Here is an 11,408-nt window from a genome sequence, read left to right as displayed (position 1 = left end):
GTGGTTAGGCCAAGTTAATACACCGCAAAAAAAAAAATCTTTCCTGGCGCCTGGCACTCTGACTATTTGCGCATGTATAGCCCTTCTTAGCTATGGCACACAGAAAGAGACCCAGAAGCATATTTCTACGATGGTGCACACCTAACTGACCATGCTGAACTAGAAATGGAGAGACCGTATTCTGCGAACCCCGCGGAAAAACGCATGTTTATGCTAAATCATTACCCGTTTGTACAATTATAAACTAGAACATTTTTGCTTGCTTTCATGTCGTAGAGACAGATACCACACCTGTTGATTTGTCAAAGATTATTCTGCCTATATTCACAATTTTGGAAGCCTGAAAGAGTGTTTTGGCCACCTATTATTGGTGCCTAAATCCCGGTTTTTCAGTGACTATAGAGCTGGCCTCTATAGTTACGACCTACCTGACATGTTTTCGCAACGCCGAAGCAAAGATGATGCCCGTTTAAAAGATCTACCGTACCTCAAGAAAAAAATTGTTGTTCTGATAACGTCGAGCTCGTCAAATTGGTTATGAAATGGGTGATGAAAGAGAACTGGGGCAAGTCCGTGAGAAACAAAATTTATTATTATACAGGCAAAGCAATTTTCATAAACACGCACCCATAGATGTGCTGCTGAGCAGTGTTCTACATATCAAGGCAGTCGAGGGCAGCTTGTACAAAAGTGTAATTGTGCCTATCATAAGCGGCACAGTCCACACGCTGGATGTGCCACATAGAGCGCCCCGCGGCCTCAACCAGCAGAGCACGGCGATGTTCTTTCTTAGAGATCGCTTCCGGTGTCGTGAGGAGATCATCCCTCCGCTCGCTTAGGAATCCCTTTGCACCTGCCTTGAACTTTGAGAAGAGCTCCTCAATCGGATTGAAGAAAGGGCTGTATGGCGGTAGCCACTTGACTGTGTGGTCGCTTGCCGCGAGGACCGCCTGTTCGGCACGGCGGTGCGCTGGTGCGTTGTCAAACAGGAACACTGCCTGTATTCCTGGTTCCTGCTGTGAAACTTTACTCGACACTTCTGCAAGAAAGTCGTTGAAGACAGCCCAGTGGACCTTGTCGGCAATTGTCCAGTGGAGAAGGCCATTTGCTGACATGCAGGCTATAACATTTACATTATAACATTTTTCTTCTGTCTGTGAACATTTTAAGGGTCGTTACACAAACTTAAGAGTTTTGAGAAGCGTAAAGGAATGAATGCACTGAGCGCTCAAGATCTCATTTACCAAGATTTCCAGTACTACGCGTGGCATCAAGAGGTGATAGGCCAAACTGAACACGGCTTCACCTTCATCTCATGGGCGTGCGCCCCAACATGGTGAAGGTGATAGAATGGTCCTGCCTATGTCAAAGTAGTACGTGACACTGCGAGAACTATTTGAGACAGCGTGTGTAATTTGTAGAAATTGTTGCCTAAATAGAAGCATGAAAGTTTACAAAAATGTTAGAACACACAGGCGAAATCTATTCGCCTTATTTATTTAATTTGATATCGAGAGAGACGCGACACTAAGGTGCCTCCATTTTGTTTGCGTTGGTGTTCTCGCAGTTTGCGCATTGTGTCGGGGCCAGCATTCACAACGCTGGGCGTGGTTTTGGTGTATCGTCCCTAGCAGAAGATGCAGCGGTGTGACGCTGTGTATCGGGGTAAGAATACGTTATCCAAGCCAGCCTCTCCAAACGTGCGCGCAGATAGGGATCCATCCCACAAAAACTCGCAGTACAATACAAAAGAACATCGAGACGGCAGAACACCGCTTGCACGCACGGGCTGACATGGGCATCTCATGCGAGTGTAGGTTACGCGCGCATGACGTGCTCATGCACGTCGTGTGATGGTCCCGCTCCGAGTGAATTTCATACCAATAGCGGGGAAGGAATTGGACTTACGAAGTCTTCTTAGAGTTAGTGGTGAAGGTTTCAAGCTCACCTCCTGAGATTATGCTTTCGCCGCTTCTAATGATCAAATTAAAATTTCTAGTGACACAAACCTTTTCATTGGGCAGGCAACATTTTCCACTGCCTAAATAAATATTTTCAGGTGACCCAGTGAAGCACCACATGTAAATGACAAACAAAAAACAAAAACTACATAGATATTGCTTTTTTATCTGCACTCTACTTCCTTAATTCCCCTGATGACTCTCCACAGTTTCGCATTCATTCTTCATCTTCCTGCCGCTGCACAGAGGCACCTCCTGCTCCCTACGCATCTGAGCGCACACTGGAAAGAGGCTGAGCAGACGACGCGACATGGATGGTATACATGTGTAGAGGCTAGTCTACCTCCCTCTTGGCTAAAATGGCTTCTGAGTTTTACAGTTCTAAATGTAACTCGTGAAATAAAGAGTAGTTTGCACCACACAGTGTCCCGAAACCTATATTGTGCCCGGTAACATGAATACCGAGCTCAGTGGTACTTGAAAGCAAAATTTCAGGTTAAATAGCATTTATATAGGCATCAATTTTGAAAACAGACATTTACAGGCACTTATACGAATTGAGGCTACAACGCCCGAAATAGGTAAATATAGGCACTAAAAGCACTATAAAAGCTCTCCTCGCCCTCTAATTTGTGCTCACGTGTCAAAATGACACGATATGAGCACAAGAAACGAAATAGGCGTTTGCATATAATTCGGCTATAGTCATAACACTGTATATCCTTAATCAAGCATAAGACGCACGGTCTGCCTGCACCAAAGCTTGCTACAAAAAGATTTGTCTACCACTCCTTCGGCTCAACAATTATTTCATCTGGTTATCCTGTGAAACAAATCCGTTGTAGTAGAGGGCAGTCCCCATGCTTGAGATACATACTATTGCTTTTTGCAACTGGCCATTTGCTGATGCGCCATTCAATACGGTGGCTGACTCGTGCCTTCCTTTCTACATTCTACGCCACGTCGTTTCTTATAGGTTAGTGTGCTTGGGATAAGCGTGCCTGTTTAGTGCAGAACGCCTGTCCGTTCACAGTATTGCGGCCTGGCTGCCCGCATTTTCAAGGCATTCTACGATACACGAGAAGCAACAAAAAAGACGCGTACATCTACCCACACGACGAGCTGGAGTAAACGTGTCGCAGGGAGGTGAGGGTATCGGTTGAATGTTGCGTAATTGAGTATGGTTTGTAAAATGCCTAATTGTCATTTCGACTTCATTATTGCTATTTATTGAATGAAGGAGAAGCGCTGCCCTCAATGAGCGATGTGACACTGTTGTTGGGTTGTACCACACTGCTGCTTGAAGGTACTGTTGCTTCCATCGCATCTACACGAGTCAAGAAAAGCGTGACGTCAAACAAAAGCAATGTAAAGACGCCTTTGACTGAATTCGAAACGCGCGATCTGGTGCCTACGTATACCGGTAAGCTGGTGAACGGCTGTGCAGCGCGAGAAGTTAGTTTTTTACTACCAGACGCTGCCTGCAACGGCCTTCAAGTTAATGTTCTCTCAATGACGTTTCGTTTGATATTCATGAAAGCACGTTAGAGAGTGCTTGCATGACTGTTAGTCGTGATGACGTCACGTGAGTCAATAGTGATCAAGTCGGTTGGCCGAGTCATAAGTATAACATTTTTGCTCTCTCACAGACGTTTCGTTCGATATGCATGAAAACAGGTTAGGACAGCGCGTGCGTGTGTGATAGACGTGATGACGTCACATGAGTCACTAGTATTCACGTCGCTAGGCCTAGTGAGAGCATTCAAGTTATTACTCTCTCACAGACGTTTCGTTTGATATGCATGAAGACAGATTGGGACACCGCGTGCGTGGGTGTCAGGCATGATGGCGTCACGCCAGTCACTAGTGATGACGTCACTGGGCCTTGTGACAGCGTTCAAGTTATTACTCTCTCAAAAACATTTCGTTTGATATGCATGAAGACAGGTTAGGACACCGCGTGCGTGGGTGTCAGGCGTGATGACGTCACGCCAGTCACTAGTGATGACGTCACTGGACCTTGTGACGGCGTTCAAGTTATTACTCTCTTAAAGACATTTCGTTTGATATGCATGAAGACAGGTTTGGACACCGCGTGCGTGTGGGATAGGCGTGATGACGTCACGCCAGTCACTAGTGATGACGTCACTGGGCCTTGTGACAGCGTTCAAGTTATTACTCTGTCAAAGGCATTTCGTTTGATATGCATGAAGACAGGTTTGGACACTGCGTGCGTGGGTGTCAGGCATGATGACGTCACCCTAGTCACTAGTGATGACGTCACTGGGCCTTGTGACAGCGTTCAAGTTAGTACTCTCTCAAAGACATTTCGTTTGATATGCATGAAGACAGGTTAGGACACCGCGTGCGTGTGGGATAGGCGTGATGACGTCACGCTGTGACTAGTGATGACGTCACTGGGCCTTGTGACAGCGTTCAAGTTATTATTCTCTCAAAGACGTTTCGTTTGATATGCATGAAGACAGGTTTGGACACTGCGTGCGTGGGTGTCAGGCATGATGACGTCGCCCTAGTCACTAGTGATGACATCACTGGGCCTTGTGACAGCGTTCAAGTTATTACTCTCTCAAAGACATTTCGTTTGATATGCATGAAGACAGGTTTGGACACTGCGTGTGCGTGTGATAGGCGTAATGACGTCACGTGAGTCACTAGTGATGACGTCACGCGGCCTAGTGCCAGCATTCAAGTTATTACCCTTTCAAAGACGTTTTGTTTGATATGCATGAAGGCACATTATAGAGTGCTTGCGTGAGTCTTAGGCGAGAGGACGTCACGCCAGTCACTAATGATGACGTCACTGGGCCTTGTGACAGCGTTCAAGTTATTACTCTCTCGAACACGTTTCGTTTGATATGTATGAACTCAGGTTAGACGCTGCGTGCGTGGGTGTCAAACGCGATGACGTCACACGAGTCACTAGTGATCACGTCACTCTGCCGATTGACAGCGTTCAATTTATTAGCCTCTCGAAGACGTTTCGTTTGGTATACATGATGGCAGGTTAGACATTGCGTGCGTGGGTGATAGGCGTGATGACGTCACCTAAATCGCAACTGATCAAGTGAGTTGGCCGAGTCATAGGTAACAAGTTATTGCTCTCTCAAAGACGTTTCGTTTGGTATGCATGTCGGTAGGCGAGTAAATTACGTGGGCGGGTTATATTTGTGATGACGTCCCCTGAGGAACTGGTTATCAGGTGACTTGGTCGAGTTTTAGGTATCAAGATCCCGCCCTGTCAAAGACGTTTCATTTGATATGCATGACGGAAGGTTAAGACACTGCGTGGGTGATATGCGTGAGGACGTCACCTAAGTCACTCGTGATGAGATCATTGGCCTGGTTAATAATTATCAAGTTATTACTGTGTGGACGGCGTTGCCTTTGATATGCATGTCGAAGGTGTGAATAGTGCTTACGCGGTTGATAGGCGTGATAAAGTCGCACGAGTCGCATTGTGTCACTATGTAGTGACTCATTCATGGCTTTTCCCTGTTAAATTCACTCCAAAGCTATTCACTCCACGCATTCCCGAAAATTCTGGGTGGTTTTGAAGTCACAATGACATCAGAATTAAATTCACTGGCGTCCGGATTAAATCGGCTGGCGGTTGGATTAATTTCAGTGGCATTTGGATTAAAATGAATGGCACCTGGATTAATTTCAGTGGCGGCTGGATTAAATTGACTGGCGCCTAGATTAATTTGGCTGGCGCTTGGATTAAATTGAGCGGGAAAACCTGTAGTTTTAGAGGATGCCTCGTATTAAAAAGTTGTATGTAAAAATGATGGCGTCACTTACGTATGATTGAATGTAATTAGGTTTGCGTCTTTTTAAAACTTTTTTACGATAATTTTGTTGCATATAAGCTCCAAAAACGTAAAAACCTATTTGAAGACACCCCTACCTGAGTAGCGTCACCACCTTAGTTCCGATGACCGCCGCTTTTTAAGTGACCGCCGATAGGCCGGCGCACTTTCGCATAGCGTTGCCGGGAGGCTGTTGCACTAGCGGGGGCCTTGCCCGCAAAGGAAAGCCCAGCCAAAGCTTTTGGACCTGCGCCAAATTGAGTTGGATACTCGCGAAGAAATCGTGTGCGCCCACCTGTCGCCTCTCGCAACCGAAAGCCGACTCGTTCGTGACGCAAGTGGGCACTGGAACGAGGTGATCAAGAAAAGGAAAACCCTCTACGATTCACAATCTCGCAATCGTTCATGTTTCAAGCAGTGGGCGCGTCTTGTATCGCCGCTGCGCTTCACTCTTCGCTCTGCCCAAAGTTTTGCCGGCCTGTTATCAACGATGTAAGTTTGGATGTTTACTAATTCGTATGCAATCAACACAAAACGACGCGATGACGTACTTGTTGCAAGCCTTGCCTCCTCGCTGGTCAGAAAGGGGGTTTCGGAAAAATCACACTCCGCTACGTCCCGGTCGTCACTTCAGCGTTAATTAGCTTTAGCTGATGCTCAGCACTGACTTCTAAGCTACGCATTATGAATGGGGAACATGCCATGCAACACGAAGACCTTCCAAACGCCATTGTGCGGCTTAAAAGAAGTAAAGCTTCCGGCCTCGCCCGTTCGTATATTCAACGCCTCCTTGGTTTATTACACGGACAAGATAATACGGCATCATTAAGGCAAAAAAACGCCGCTGCTTAAATATTGCCTATCAGCGCAAGTAAGGTTTGAACAAAAACAAAATTTTTTATGGTGCGTCCCGCAGAAAAAAGCGCCCGTGGTTTCTTTTTTGGCGCTTCCGTGCAGCATGCATGTGCAATGCGGTGAAGCTGTGGGGGAACGCGCAACGTTATAATATGCGACCGAGCACCCCGACATGATGTTTTTCTCTTTTTTTCTACAACCCGCTCTTGTCCAACAAGCAGTCATGCAAACTTGATGGCAAGTAAAAAAAAAAAACACACCTGGCCATAAGTGCCACATAGTCGTCACACGAAATTGAAATAAAAGCAAGAGTGCAGACCATGCATAGAGATACACTGGAGGATGTTCTAAAGCATAGACCATGTTCTGAATGAAACATAGGGAACTTTGATGCTAGTGTCTGTGGCAGCTGCAATGCACAGCACTTCAGCTAGCATGGCAGGGATGGGTAGTACACGAATGCGTCTAATGTTCGTTCTTTTAGCTCCGTGTGGCCTGAATTCACTGTGCCACAAGACAAAGTTTAGCAAAGGTTTAAAATAAATGCATAGCTATAAACACAGCCAGAAGTGCATGGGAAGCCTGCAAACACGAAAACTAGGCAAATCTGTGAAGTACCCATCATTCCCATGGCAACTGAACGACTGCAGTGCCAGAGTTACTTTTAGGAAACTATGAGACCATAAAAGTCACCCAGGATCTTGCAATTACACCTTGTTTTATTTTTGCATCATTTAAAAACAATGCTTTTCTGGGGTGAAATGCCATTCGAAGTATCACAGGGTCATTGCTTGCTTAGACCCCTCATCATCCAACCTTGTATTGGTGAGAGCCAGTCCTTACGCATGTGCCTGTTCAAATAAACATCTGTGCATATGACTGCCTGATTTCTGCAAGGATTATAAGATGCAATAAGACTTCACAATTGAATAGTATACACTTTAGAAACAGATATTAAATTTAATGCAGCAAATAGTTCAACTGCCTCTTGTAACACAGCATATGCCAGGTAGAAAATGCTGCAAAGGCAAATATATTCTGGAAATTGTTTTGCAAAGCCTTCACAGGCATGGTGGCAAATATATCGGTTAATGCCAGCAATGTCTATTTTCTGCGAAGCTCTGAAAGCTCTTGCACAAGTTGTATAAAATGCCTATACACCTCTTCAGCCTATGAACTTGGCGTTTCACTGCAATGTAAAGTTAAAATCATAGGAAATAGTAAACCGGCTCTAAGATTTATAAGCTGTTGGAAAAAGAAAAAGCAATATATTTCTTAATTTTGAAAAAGCATTCTGAACAAAAATAGACCAACTGAGGCTGCCACAAGTGGCCTTGAAAATGTAAAAATACTTGCCAACGGAAGCTGCTGGTGAAATGTGGAGGCCACACATTTCAGTCAGCTGTACATACCGATGCTAAGTCTTTGTAATGCTATGAAAATATTCATAATAGCACCTATAGACACAGCATAATGCACCCTGTTTATTATGTCTTTTGGCATTGAGGATAAAAGATAGCTCATTCCTTTGCATACATATCTAATATTTTTGCAGTTATGAAGATTAGAAGCTTGATGACTGCTGGCATACTAGTTTATGTTTCTCAAAGAGATGTGGACATCTATAAATCCAGAAGCCCCAAAATATAAATTTCGACAAGTGCGAAGATATCCAAATGCAGAGCTGTGAAATGTTATGCTCACACCTCTTATTTAATCTCTATACGAAGTTTCGATTCAACAAGGCATTATACAAGTATCGATGTTCATATGCCTCATGACTGACTGGCATGTGTTTTTGCACGAGTTTTTCGCTGCCATTCAGGGTTGTTGCAAGTATTGTACTGAACATGTGTTTTTCTCTCCCCCTAAAATATCCCTGGTGACAGCACTGTTGCCAGCACCATAAATGGAGCAATGCAGGCAGTGACTACAGTGCGAAATGCATGAAACACCTCGACATTGAGGTCTCGTCATACAAACTAGCTAATCTCAAACTTTGCGAATGATTGGGCTATGGCCCAAGTGGTGCAAGGGTTTCTTGAGAGAAGCAAAAAATTAATAAAAGTGAACTGCTCTCTTAGCCCTTTCAGATACCATCTATGAAAAACTGTATGTACTTGTGTGAAACTGACATTTCAAGGCACTCGATATTCTATTGCAACAAAAATAGCGGCATAACACGAGGTGCGTTCAAAAAGAAACCGAACTTGTGCTTTGCTGTAGTCTTTGACTTTGTTTCTCGGCCACAAGTATGGCCAAACAAAAAATTTAATCTTGAAAATGCCACCTGCTGTCTTAGTCCATATCACAACTATGCGACATCTGGTGGAGGTGGTTTCTTTCATGTTCTGGGCGCCCCCATCAAGCCATGAACCCAGCTCCAGTGCCAAAAAAGATACCCGACGCCAACCTTGAGCCTGACATCAACTTCTTCAAACATTAATCTTTTTTAGATTACTGCGTAATCAATAAAATAACTAGTGGTAATGGCAGTTCATTCCTCTGATCTTACCTAATCTTTTTTAGATTGCTGCGTAATTTTCAATAAAGTAGTAGTAATGGCAGTTCATTTCTCTAATCTTATCTCAACACTGTAGCAGCTTGGTGCAGCACATGGCAAATAGATTTAAACATGCGTAAATGTAAGCAAATGTGCATAAGAAGATATGCAGACATCTTGCTAACATACTAGGTAAATGTCCTACACAATTGGGTCAGTTCACATAAATAATTAGGTGTTCTTATCTCATTGAACTTACCTCAGGCACCTTACACTGAATATGTTACTAATAATGCCGATTACAAGTTAGGCTACATACATTGCAACTTCTCAAAACCACGATATACACTAAAACTACTCCTATATGAAACATTGTTACACCCCAAACTTGAATATGCCTCTTCTGTGCGAGACCCTTGCCACGACAACTTGATTCACTTGTTTGTACAGAATAACTCCATCCGCTTGAAACCTTCTTACTGTAATTGCATTGCTGGTATAACTTAAATGAAATCCAGCTGAAGCCTTGCTTCCTTTGCACCCCCTTGGAAAATATCCCATTTGGCTTCATTTCACGAATTATTCTGTCATACCAACCTGCATGACCAACTAATCCTGAATCCTCAGTGCATATCCCATTGTAGTGACCTTGTCATAAGGTTGGCGTGGCATTATGCAACTCCCAGTGTTTTCATCCTGTACATTGGTACATTGAAACCAACTACCTGAAGACATGTCACTATTAGTAATTGTTTTCCAATGAACTTTACTCAGTATTCTGTAATTATCCAAAATAGACTAACTAATACTCTGTATTTACAGGCTGAATTATGTATTGTGTTTGTTGTCCTTACACAGCTAACATTGTATAATGATGAGTTTATTCTTTAATAACTTTTCATGCTGCATTTTCCTTGTCTACTTTGTAACCAGTACTCTCTATTAATGCCGTAAGGATTTCGAGAGTAAATAAAATAAAAATAAATATGCAACTGTATGTTGCAAAACGAAGTTGAATGAAGAGATTAGAAAGTCAATACATTTTGATGTTTCTTAGCCCCTACAAATACAAATAGAAAAATCAAGTGGTGTACACAATTGTGTACATAGCGTGTCAAACGGTTGACATTCACGCAGCATTCCTTGCAAGCACTGAAAGGCGATGCTTTAGTCCTTTTTTTGCCAACTTAGTCAGATTTCAGGGGTTGGCACTCCTTTAAGAAGTGGAGTTCGCTTGTTTGGGAATAAACAAAACCAACTTCATGCCTCAAAAACTAACATTTTTCAGGCAAAGTAACATGGAGTATCAACATTTTCAGGCTTGCTCATGTAATTGTTACAGTTCATTTATAATTTTAGTGAAGTGAAAGGTTAAATTATGTGCCAGCTTTGTGTTAGTAACAACAACAAAGCATTCAGAAATACTACACAAAGGCAGCTGCTGTCCTTATCACAGTACATGTCCACAATGAGGAGAACGTTAGTATACCTTGTGTAGCACATGTGAGAAAAAGACTCGACAGGTTTTCACACAACCAATGGTTTCTTTATTTTCTGTCCCCTCGCGCCAGTATTGCTGCTGCATCGCACGTGATCACGCGCATCCTCTTTTTCCATCGCGATGCAATCTCCTCGCTGTTGGTGGCACTACAACCCAGTGGCATTCAAGCCCTTAGCACCGAGGTTCACACTGTTTTTGGTGGCCAGCCTGCAAGTAGGAAAGATACCAAAGTGTTTTTAAGTATCGAGTTCTGTGACCTGCTTTCAAGTCAATTTTTATTCTAGTTTCGCAGAACTTTGCAAGGAAATATGAGGCACAGCACAGCACTTCAGCTAGCATGGCAGGGATGGGTAGTACACGAATGCGTCTAATGTTCGTTCTTTTAGCTCCGTGTAGCCTGAATTCACTGTGCCACAAGACAAAGTTTAACAAAGGTTTAAAATCAATGCATAGCTATAAACACAGCCAGAAGTGCATGGGAAGCCTGCAAACACGAAAACTAGGCAAATCTGTGAAGTACCCATCATTCCCATGGCAACTGAACGACTGCAGTGCCAGAGTTACTTTTAGGAAACTATGAGACCATAAAAGTCACCCAGGATCTTGCAATTACACCTTGTTTTATTTTTGCATAATTTAAAAACAATGCTTTTCTGGGGTGAAATGCCATTCGAAGTATCACAGGATCATTTATAATTTTAGTGAAGTGAAAGGTTAAATTATGTGCCAGCTTTGTGTTAGTAACAACAACAAAGCAT

Source organism: Rhipicephalus microplus, chromosome 2 (genome assembly GCF_043290135.1).
Source record: "Rhipicephalus microplus isolate Deutch F79 chromosome 2, USDA_Rmic, whole genome shotgun sequence".
Taxonomy (NCBI): domain Eukaryota; kingdom Metazoa; phylum Arthropoda; class Arachnida; order Ixodida; family Ixodidae; genus Rhipicephalus; species Rhipicephalus microplus.
This window is presented reverse-complemented; position numbering follows the sequence as displayed.